At 33.4% G+C, this 12,238-nt stretch overlaps 1 protein-coding gene and 1 long non-coding RNA gene across 2 annotated transcripts in view; one reads left to right on the top strand and one right to left on the bottom strand.

Moving 5' to 3' along the window:
• LOC131855300 (diacylglycerol kinase 1) overlaps window positions 1-9,560 on the bottom strand; it is a 119,381-nt gene extending 109,821 nt beyond the window's left edge. The window contains exon 1 of the mRNA XM_059206554.1: window positions 9,522-9,560. The gene's annotated coding sequence lies outside the window, so the exon portion shown is untranslated. The remainder of the gene's footprint in view (window positions 1-9,521) is intronic.
• LOC131855301 (uncharacterized) lies at window positions 4,812-6,497 on the top strand. Its single transcript, XR_009358101.1, has 3 exons — window positions 4,812-4,875; window positions 4,969-5,189; window positions 6,241-6,497. It is a non-coding gene; the product is annotated as an uncharacterized LOC131855301 (long non-coding RNA).
• Window positions 9,561-12,238: the final 2,678 nt, after the last annotated feature.

Below are 12,238 nucleotides of genomic sequence, written 5' to 3'. Positions count from 1 at the left end.
CTATACATCTCTTCTTTTCTTCTACTCTTCTATCTGATAAAGGAGATAAATGTATCCAAGCAGATGACTTTGTAAAGTCTACCAAGACCTTTTTTGAAAGTATACCAAGATTTTATGAAGGGATGACATTTCAGAGTTGACTGTAGAACATTTAAGATTTATCTTCCTTTCACTAGATAAAATATCATATTGAGTAACAAGTTACTGAAGTATTGACGGCCTGGGTGGTGTAGCGGTTTAACACACAGCATTATTTCTGAAGGTCGCGGGTTCGATCCTGGCACGGCACAAACATTTGTATTAATGAGTATGATTATATCGGTCTGGGTTTTTTCTGTATATAAAAAAATTTATTAGCTAGTTTAACTTGGGTCTAGATGGTGCTGTGTGAATTGTCCTGAGATTATTATTTACAAAAAAAGTATCTATTTATTTGTATCAGTTGGGTAGTACCCATAACACAGGCTCTGCTTAGCTTGGGACTAGATGGCGCTGTGTGAATTGTCCTGAAATGTTATTTTTATTGAAATACTTGAGTTACTTGTAATACCTACTCCTATTGTGCGACCGTCTTTAACTTGCAAATTGCTTCTCTAAAATTAATGACTTCCAAGTATGCGGCTTATTGGAAAAGCATTCTGAATATTAATGTAGATGGAACCGAAATACGTCTACAAGTAGATGTGACAATGTCACTACTCAGTTTTATATTTAAACAAATTAAAGTGAATAAAGTTTCTTAATTTCTTGGTAAAAACACAAATTAATAATTAGTTAAACGGGTTTTAACACGAATTTTATAGTAAAATAAAGGTCACCTCTCTCGACGTTTTTGACTAGGTTTTGCAGTAAATAAAAAGAAAGAAAACATTTATAAATATTGCATTCACAACTTTATATCTAAAAATTACGTGTCACGTTTGTCCGCGATGGACTCCTAATCTACTGAACCGATTGCAAATTTGATGTGCACATTGTGTGCAATTTGATCCAACTTGAAAGATAGGATAGCTTACATCTCAATTTATTATTTTATTCAAGAACCTGAGCCATAGCAACGCGTGATCGAGTCTGCTAGTATTAATATAAGAACTAAACACTAAGATATACCATACATATATGCATACACACGCACACTCATTTACATTGTGTATACTTAGTAATACATACGATAACAATTACAATTATTTTTATTTACCATAAATTTATTAGTATTTAAACTCGTTTAACAATATTAATACTGTGTACTAAACGCTAAAGTCTAAAAATAAATATTACAAATACTTATACACAGCAAGGAAGAAACTACGTTAGACCTTACGGTAACTTGTATTTTTTAAACCTTTGAAAGAGGTTTTAGTTTTTTAAAGTAATATAATATTACAAACAATGAAAAATATATATGTATCTTGCTCACTCGTCATAAAGTATAATTAAAAAAACAAAAAATCATTTATATTATAGCAGTACTAAGATCGAATAACACGGGTTTTATTAAAAACAATTAAAATCATACGAAGTCAAATAGTTTGTGATTCTAGTTACATAAAAAAAAATCTACAAAGATCACGAACAAAGCCCGCCAAAATAATGTTGCCGCCATATTTACTCATATGCATTGCGTTTCATTGTCACCTTATCTACCTACTGTCTGTTCGCTGTTCCACATTATTATTATAATTTATGACAAATAATAAGTATGACGCAATGTGCCTATTTACTTTGTAAACTACTTAGTTGCTTGACGTGATTAAACCACAAACAGAAATGTATTTTTTTAATATTCCATGTTCTTTACACTACGACTCACAGAGCAATTAACTATACGCTCTGTAGGAATTAGAAGTTAATACCGCCCTTTTGAGGAGGGTACCAAAATTGAATCTATGTAACCACTTATGGTTCTAATTATTGTTTTGTTCCAAGTGAGGCGGTCTTGACAAAATTAATGTATGACACAATTGCTTGCAAAAATGACGTGTAAAAAAAATAAGTAGTTGTATAAGCTAGACGGTATGTAGGTGTTTTAGTAAAACAAATATCTATATCAACTGTAGTTGCTTTTTTTAATTTGCTATAGGCAAGCAAAGGTTTGTAGATCATACAGCCTATTTCTTTGTATCTGTTCAAAAAAAGGAACAATATTTTTTCTTTTTAATATCCTACGCTAAAACAATACTCGTGGTAGAATGTCTACCGAAACTACATGGCTTGACTCGAGGTGCATCCTTTAGTTTTATTGGGTAAAAACCCACATATCCCACCCGCTTTCCTCCTAGATAAATACTCTTACTAAAGACCAGAAGAAAACAAAAAAATAACGCTAAAAATGGCTAAGACTACACCGTTGCAAACTCTTTGCATTATTTTGCTAATTGCAATTGTCACTGTTCTTGTATTTATAATTGACCAGTTGGAGAACTATAAAATGAGCATGTGGCCGGTCTGGTCAGTTAGCATATTCAGCGGGAATATATCACGATGATTTCCATTGGGAACTGCGTGGTCAACCTGACATTGATACATTGCTAGCAATGGGATTATTAATCCACGTTGTTAGTATTGTTTCTCTTATATTTTGACACATGCTGTGCGAGTTTTCACCCGCATAAAATGTAGATCCAATGTGTTAATCTGCTTCTTCTTGTATAAGTTATTCTACTGTAAATTCATCAAATTCCCTTCTTTTTTTTTATACTACGATGGTGGCAATCAAGCATACAGCCCATCTGATGGTAAAGGGTTATCATAGCTTATGAACGCCTGAAACACCAGGGGTGTCACGTGCGCGTTGCCTTAAGAAACCTTAATATACCCTTCTTGAAAAACCCCATGCTGTAATCTAGTGGGAAAACCTCGGCAGGAAGTTCTTTCACAAGTGTACGCGGGAGGAAACTCCTCTGAAACCGCACTGTTCGGGGGCATTTAGATTCCAGCGTGTGGGGATGAATTGTTCTGTATGACGCAAATCTATATATCTATATATACTCACAAACTTTCTCGTTTACAATATTAGTAAGATCCTTTCTAAGTAAAAATGGTTCTCTCATAAAGACTATATATACCAAGCTGAAATACCAACCTGCCTTACAACTAACCCTGTATCCTTACACTGAAATTAAACGTGTAAACAATAGTTATTTTAAACTAAACATGAAATGATTTAAATAAATACCAAAGCTAATTTCGTACAAGCGAAAACAAATAGTCGGCAACAATGAAAATTTAACATATGTTTGTATTAGAATAACGAAACGCAAATAAAGTAACCGGTAGGGATGTGACATTGTGTATAATAATCGATTATTAATTAATCGATAGTATAATATAATCTATTAATAAATCGTGTTTTTTATTTTATGCTAGGCCATTTTTGGTAGAATAAAATAAAAATATTTAGGTAAAAAGAAGGAAACTTTGTAAAAAAAAATCGTGTACATACGGGCATGCCCGCCCGAAATTATTATTATATCTTACCTCAAAGCAGCCTTGCTGATTGCTTTATAAGCTGAATTGAAATTCAGTTAAGGGGCTGTTAAAATACAGGATAAGATATGTCGTATTCAAAGCAGTGCACTATCAATAATCTTCTTCTGCGCCACTCATGATCGACTGATAACGCCGCAAGGTGTTAAGTCTACTATATGTACACTTTATTTTTGTGTACTGATATTAAATAAATAAGAGACATGACATCTGATGACATTTTGATCCGTGGTGTCACAGGTTACACGATAGCGTGATGTCTGTCTGTTTATTTATATATTATAGCGTTTATTTTCTTTATTTTAGTATGTTTTACGGCTCTGGATACAAGTACTTTTACAATTTTAACGAGTACACTAAACTAGAAGTTATAAAATAGCGTCATTTAGTTTTTCCTTTTCGATTACATATATATTGTTATTGGAATACATTAACAAGTACACTAAACTCGAAGTTATATTTTAGCGCCAGTCAGTTAATATGCCATTCCAATTATGTATTAAAATAATCGATTGCAATCGATAATTTATTCAATTACAATCGATTATATCATAACAATCACATTATTTTTTCACACAACCACACCCTAAGTAACCGTGACGTATTAGGTACCTAGTGTGAAAAGTACAGCGTGATAACGATTATATAGTGCGAACATATCGAGTCATATCGCGCAGGGATTTATTGCGTGTTACATTACCATTGGTATCACCTGCGAAGGTAATATTTGGCGCAGATGTGTTATTAATATGTCTGAAAGTAGGGCCGGGGGAAAGATTATTATTTTTAATGGATGATAATGAAATAATGCCCCTGCTTACGCTAACGGTTTACACTGGCGGGCACCAGTGGAGGATGATAAGAAGAACATTAGGTCAGGGGGCGTATTATGAACTCTTTAAAATCCAGTCAGTTTCCAGGCAGTTCAGTTTACGGCCTTAAACTGAATTGTTCTTTTTCGTATTATGAGGGTCCAAATTCAAACCGTATTCTGCCTGGATAGTTTGTCTCTGGCTGGTTAGTGGATTTTCTCGCGCTGCGTTCGGATACGCATACATTCGTTGCAACGTTAAGTTGAGTTTTTGTGTGTCACTTTTTGGACAAAAAATTAATTAAATAAATGTAAATTAAATATAGAAAACAGTAATTAAGATACAATGGTAGAATTTGTGTAATATACAAAAATATTCCAGACAGTTTTATTGTCTTTTTTAATAATTCCGATTTGTTTGTAAAAAATATTTTCATTGTAATATCCAAACGAACTTTGTGCATCTACTTAAAATTCCGCGCAAAGTAATGTACAATTTGAAACTTAGCCTTACCATGACTTTATACGCAAGTTAAATTTAATAATTCAATTATTGTGAAAAATATACCTAATGTAACGTAAGTATTCCTAACATTTTCTTAGTAATGTTTTTTAAAATGATGCAAATATTTAACTGTTTATATTTGTATATTTATCTAACTAAATTGTAGATCACGGACTGAAACCCCTCGCCAACGTCGTGTATCGTACCGGTAATTTAAAATTATATGGGATTTTTAAAATCCCATAGGGAAATGGCAAATGGCTTTAATAAGTCCGCCCAAGAATACCATACCAATCGCTTGTGTGAGGACGTCGCTCAACAATTAAACTCCTTAGGAAAAGGGGGTTTTAAAGACTGGAAAGGATTGTCAAGTTTAAGTGTTATAAGGTAACCATCTGAATTTTAATTTATTTCATTTAATAGGAATCTCAGTAAAATCTGAAATACATGTATCTATGCAAATAAATTGAAGTATCTGTTTGTAATTTTGAAGTTCACCAGTTACAACAGCTTTTCAGTAAATGCATACATATATAAGGTAAGATAAATGAAATTAAAAAAAATATATATTTGTCTGTCCGTTTGTTTGTTCTTGCTAATCTTTGAAACAGCTGGACCAAATTTGAGGGATACTTTCACTGTCATATGTAATGAGTTGTGTAAAGGAGTAACAAGTTGCTTTTATTTGAGATATTTTATTTATTTTAACAAAAACTAGGTATGCCATATGGACAAAGTCATAGGTAATAACTAGTATATAATAAAATTATCATATCCCTTTAATTATAACTACCAATAAAAGACATAAATAATGTACCTATATCATTTATTATAAAAACAAATAATTAAAACATTGACCTATTAACAATATTATTATTTATAAATGTTTCAATTTCTTAGTTCCACAACTAAACAACATGGGTTTGTCTAGCAGCTAGACCTTCATTTAGTTCTCTATAAGAACTCAAAGTACATGTAGGCATCTAAATCTAGAAGCCCAATTGTGCTCTCAATGATATTCCATGTTCTTACAGTGTAATATGCTTCTTGTGGTCCTGGTATAGCATTTGAGATGGGAGTATACTTCTCTAAAGCATATCCTGGATCTCCTAAAAAACAACATATTATATACTATAATATTAATATTTATTTACAAAAAGTATTATTTCATTAAAACACAGCACAATAACTGTTGGTGCTGATAAATAACTATGTTTCTAAATTACTGAAGTTTAGAGCTTAGATGTAATGATGTTTGTAGTTTCATAATAAAATTTTGTGCTTACCAAGTAATCATAAGGATTTATTCCAGCTTAAGTCCTCTAGATGTTGCTTAATGCCTCTGGTTTGCCCAAATGTCATGAGTAGCTCCAGTTCCAGTTGGCATCCACACTTATAATCTCCATGTCAGCATTACTAACCTAAAATTTTTTTCCAGATTAATTACATAGATGAAGATTATTTGAAACATAAGAGAATAATTAATAGATAAATATTATTTGAAACATATGAGATTAATTACATGGATACAGATTATTTGAAACATATGTCTAAGTGTTATGGTCATTTAATATTTAAGTAAACAATTTATTGTTAGTATATAAGTAGCTTTAGAGATGTATAATCATTAACATATTTTGCATGTCTAAAATCTTGTTTATTGTTAATTTATATAATTATATTAAAAAAAGATATTAAAAGTGCTTATATATTAAACATGTCTTTTAATTTATATTTCACTTACCAATTATATATTTAATGAATGGTATTGTTTTCTACAGTAATATCTCTTCTTAATTTACAATGGGGTGGCATGTGTACAGTCAAATACAGCCCAATACACCCAGCATTCCAAATTCCAATTATAAAACCTAAAATATAATTAATTTAATTTAATTAATTGTCCTCGGAGGAAAGTGCCGGAGAGACTGCACATCATCAGACTGTTGCATACTTGTGTATACTTGCTTTCTAGGCTTTACTTGTATGCATACATTTTACCATATATATTATCACTATATCATATGGTATGGTACATGGTACTCATAGATGTATTTGCAACAATAACAGTTGCTAATTGTATAGAAATAGATACCTTTGAATATTTATTATCTATCCTTTACTCAGATGTCCTTGGAATTTTATATATGTATTTACTTTTGGATGTTGGGTAAATGCAATAAATCGGTTATTTGCCATTGGCTGTGCTAAAGAATGAACAGCAATATCACTAATAGGCCGTTGATAAATATGCCTGTAGCATAAATAATAATGCTACTAAAACCTGACATAGTCAGCTAGTGATTTAGTGAAATAATTCCAATACAATATACCTTAGTTTCCACTGGTAGGTCTGTAAATTTCGATGATACCGGCATATGAGTTCGCACGCATATTACGCACCAAATCTTTATTTAGATTATAACGTTTTCTAAATTGTTCATTTTTATTGGATTGGTCGCGTAATCGCCGTCTTTTCACTTTCCTTACTTCTTTTTCGTAGGGTGCACACATTTCCAAAAACTCCAATACTTCGAGTTCATCACACATAATTAAAATTAAAACGAAACAAAAACAATCGAAATAACTGCACAAACATGTTATAAACATAATAAAAACTGACATAGAAATAGAAATAATAACCAAATTACAATAATGAAGCTATAAATTAGAAAACAATTCTATAAAAGCTAATATGAAGCCACCGTAAATAAACTGAATTGTTTTTAAACGGTCTTTTTGACAGTTGCGTCCGCTTAGATCTGTCAAATGAAACGCTCATAATACGAAATAGCCGGTCAGTTTTCGGGCAGAAGACGTTCAGCTGTCACGTGACCGCTGACTGGCTGGCTAATAGCGTTCGTAATACGAAATCGCCAGGCAGTTCAGTTTAAGCCGTAAACTGAATGGGAATAAGAGTTCATAATACGGCCCCAGGTCAGTTACCCATCGTGAGAAATTCACCAGGTATTCTATCATGATGGTTTCCAGGAGGAACCGCGTGGAGTCAACCCGACATGGAACATTGCTAGCAATGGGGTTATATGTCCATATTACAAATTAACTCCTTCCACTCGGGATGGAAGGGATTATTAGTAATGGGGAGTAGTGACTTCAACTAACTAGATCAGCCATACAAACATGTACGACTTACGAAAGGAGGCATTAAGATATTGTCATTTACTTAATTTTGAAATCTTCTTCGTGTTCTTAATTACTTCCTCAAGGGTGAGGGTAGTGATCGGGAATTGTCCCATCAAGTGATACTCAAAGGATCTCTAAATTATAAATCACACACAATGTTTTAAATTAACGTAATTTAAAACCTTGTGTGTCAGTTTATATGTAATTCTATCTGACTTTCTCATAAGACGAAACATCGATACCAAATTAAAAAAATTGTTAGACGAGGGTAGGCACGCCGCCTACCACGGTGGACAAATTATTTCAAACTAGCTATACCCGCGGTTTCACTCGCGTGAAATTTATAGCCAATATGTTATTCTGATGTATAAGCTATATTACTGTAAGGTTTCATCAAAATCTGTTCAGTAGTTTTTACGTAAAAGAGCGACAAACATCCAACCATACTTACAAACTTTCGCGTTTATAACATTAAGTAATAATAAGATATACCAAGCGAAATGTGGGCAGTGGACATGTCAAGTGTTGTGTTCACAACATCGACAGTTGGTAATACTTCTGTTTACCTCATCTGGGATAACAGCAGTAATGGTATGCTTTTGTTTATTTATTATATTATTTTAAACTGGCAATAATTATACAGTTCATATATATTTTTTACTGTGAGTGTGAGTGTGAATGGTTCACTCTCTTGCGCGCTTTAAACTGGCGAGGCACCAGTGGAGGATGATAATATAAACATGAGGTCAGATCAGTTAGCCCATCGAGACAAATTCATCAGGAATTTATCACGATGCTTTCCAGGGGAAACCGCGAAGGGGGTCATCAGTCCACATTACTAACTATCCCCTTCCGGGGTGGAAGGGGATTGTCACTAATGTGGATTGATAACACCATTGCTAACAATGTACTATGTCAGGTCGACCTCCACGTGGTTCCCACTGGAAACCATCGTGTTAAATTCCTGGTGAATTTGTCACGATGGGCTAACTGACCTCAACCTCATGCTCATCTTATCATCATCCTCCATTTGTTATTTTCAAACTGTATAAGGACTAGATGTAAAAACTAAGAATTACTAGTAATTGGTACCCAGTCGGGGGACCACGTGGTTCCCCCTGGAAATCATCATAGTTAAATCGTTGTATGGGTTAACTAACCTGACTTCATGATCATTCTATCACTTTCCACTGGTGTCACTTTTTATGGCTGAATATTTATGGAATTGTGCACGTGCTTTAGTTGACTATCTCCACTGGGTTTCCCAGTGGACAATAACAGGATGAACATACAATCTGGTCAAAATACATATTACATATAGATAAACAACTAAATCACAACTAATATATATTAATTAATACAAATTGTTGGTACTGCGAGAGTTTGAACCCGCAAACGAAGACGCGAGTGCTAAACATCTACACCATTGCGATCATCATTATAGCTTCCACACATGTTTATATAAATTACTAAGTAGGTATATTTATAATTAACAAATTAACTAAATAATTAACGTAATTCGATTTTTAAATAATAATCATAAACAATAAAAAAATACAAAAATAGTGAACTCACCTGATTCCAGAGCTTCCAAATTTAAAAATTATAAGACTGTGAGAGCATCACATTGCACTTTTTTTTTAAACACTTCACATATAAGCAATATAAATTATTACATAGTAACATAAAAACGGTAGAATACAAACACGTATTAATCCTTTACAACCAAGAGTTCGACAGATTTAATGCTCCTATATTAGAAATCAACCATTTGTTCAATTATCCGCCTTCAGATTACACTCGACTGGTTCGTTCGTCCTAAAAACCCCATTGAGGTACATCGCAACGGGAATTAAAAATCACAAGTACAAAATGCGGAAAATACGCGAGAAATATACAAAGACGTCTATATCAAACGACTGAACGCCCGGCACTGAAAACTGAACGTAACCAAGCCATATAGCTTTCAACAAATCTATAAGAGAAAGTACACAATATACCCGTCCTTTTCGATTAGATAACGTCGCCCTACATCCCTCTCTTTTATTATCCTGCCCACTTACAGAAAAAAGTTGGTATGAAAAGATATTGAGTACGCCCTAATTACGCGTGAAATGGAACGTGTTTTATTTTTATTTTGACAAGAGTGCATTTTTATATTATTTTTGGCGGGAATCGCCCACGTCGAGAAGTTAAGGCGGGAAATCTCACAGCTTGGATTATCATATTTTTTGTTTGATCAGTCGTGGAGAATATTTTTTAATAAATCTCTGTAGACGTAAGAGATCTAGATTGCACCATAAATTTTGTGTGTAAAATCGTAAACAAACTACCGTAAAAAAGTTTTTCTCACCAGAATAGGTAGTTTTATTTACCAAAGTATATTTATATTTTCTTATTCAATATTTAAGTAATTGACATAGTAACTTCACAGTAATACCCATTTTTTTAAATTAATGATAATGGAATGTTGCACCCGACTGTACTAACGTTTCACACTGGCGGGCCACCAGTCGAGGATGATAAGAAGAGCATGAGGTCAGGTCAGTTATGCCATTGTGACAAATTCACCAGGGATTTATCATGATGGTTTCCAGGAGAACCCGCCTGGAGGTCCACCTGATATGGTAAATTGCTAGCAATGGAATCATCAGTCCAAATTTGTAACAATCGATTTCCAAATTTACTGCCTAATAAAACCCACAGAATAATAATAATAATAACCCAGGACATTTCGGGACCACCACAATATCAGCTACTTCCATTTGACCGCATTCAGAACCAAGCAGCCAGAATCATTGGTAATCAACGTCTATGTGACAGACTCGATCCAATAGCTCTGCGGCGAGATGTTGCATCTCTGTGCATTTTCTACCGCATATATCACGGGGAGTGTTCTGAGGCACTGTTCGGATTAATACCAGCTGCTGAGGTTCACCACCGTACCACCCGCCAGAAACTAAAATACCATCCTGATCATCTAGATGAATGGCGGTCCTCCTTAGTGCGGTTTTCTAGAAACTTTTTGCCGCGCACAACCACATTGCTGAATCACCTTCCAGCAATGGTATTTCCGAACCGATACGATATTGAGATCTTTAAGAAAAGAGCTTATTTCTTTTTAAAAGGCCGACAACGTACTTGCAATTCCCTAGTGTTGCGGGTACTTATGGGCGGCGGTAATCACTTACCATCCGGTGAGCAGCATGATCGTTTGTCCCCTGTGTTATAAAAAATCCATAAAATTAAACAGAACTAGTATTATAGGTACCTACTAGACAACTGATAGATATACTTCGATATTTTTTTGTAAATAAATAGATCATATATATAGACCAACACAAATAATCTATACCTATAAATAAAATTGGAGTGTATGTTTGTAATGTTGAAATAATCGTTTTTATTACATGCATATGAATATAATAATGTTAATTCGGTGTATGTACCACACCGAAATAACATTATTTACAATTTTTGTCTGTCTGTCTCTTTGTTGCGGTTAATCTCTGAAATGGTTGGACCGATTTTGACGGGACTTTATTTGGCAGGTAGCTGATGTAATAAGGAGTAACTTAGGTTACTTTTATTTTAGAAACATTCTTTTATTTTAGAAAAATAAAGTTAAATTCCACGCGTACGAAGTCGCGGGAACAGCTAGTCATATATATACAAATGTTTGCACTTGAGAAATCGCACCCGTGACCGTTGGAAGTAAAGCGGTGTTTTAAACCGCTGTAATTTATGGGTAACTCCTTTTCCTTCCGTGCGGCTCATGGTGGAATAGACTCCCTTTATGCATTCAGCAGATCCCGTCTGTTGGTTCCTTCAAGAAAAGATTAAATCATACTACCTATCTGCCAATGAATCAAAAATCAAACTTCAAAAATCATTTATTCATGTAGGACATTTTAGCCGCTTATGAACGTCAAATTTTTTACATTGTAAATTTTTCCCTACCGTCTAGTTCAGTATATAGATCCAATTGAGAAGAACTGGCAAGAAATTCCAAAGAATTACTTACTTTTTTAAAAGCCAGTTTATTTACAATGTATATTTACATAGGTGTCTATGTCGAACATTAAATGAAAATCCCGTGCATGAAACACTATTGCCATGCACGATTATTGCATGCATGATTACTTTCATCATTATTTATTACTTTATTATGATAGAATATTTATGAATTATATATTATTATATATGTATGTTTATTGTATCTTATATATATATATATATATATATATTCGTATTTATATACATTACTTTTATATTAGATTATACAATTTGTT

This window comes from Achroia grisella, unplaced genomic scaffold (genome assembly GCF_030625045.1).
Source record: "Achroia grisella isolate CSIRO2021 unplaced genomic scaffold, CSIRO_AGI_Agris_v1 utg1360, whole genome shotgun sequence".
NCBI classification, from domain to species: Eukaryota; Metazoa; Arthropoda; class Insecta; order Lepidoptera; family Pyralidae; genus Achroia; species Achroia grisella.
Note: the sequence above shows the minus strand (reverse complement) of the source record. Positions and strands in the feature narration are given on the sequence as shown.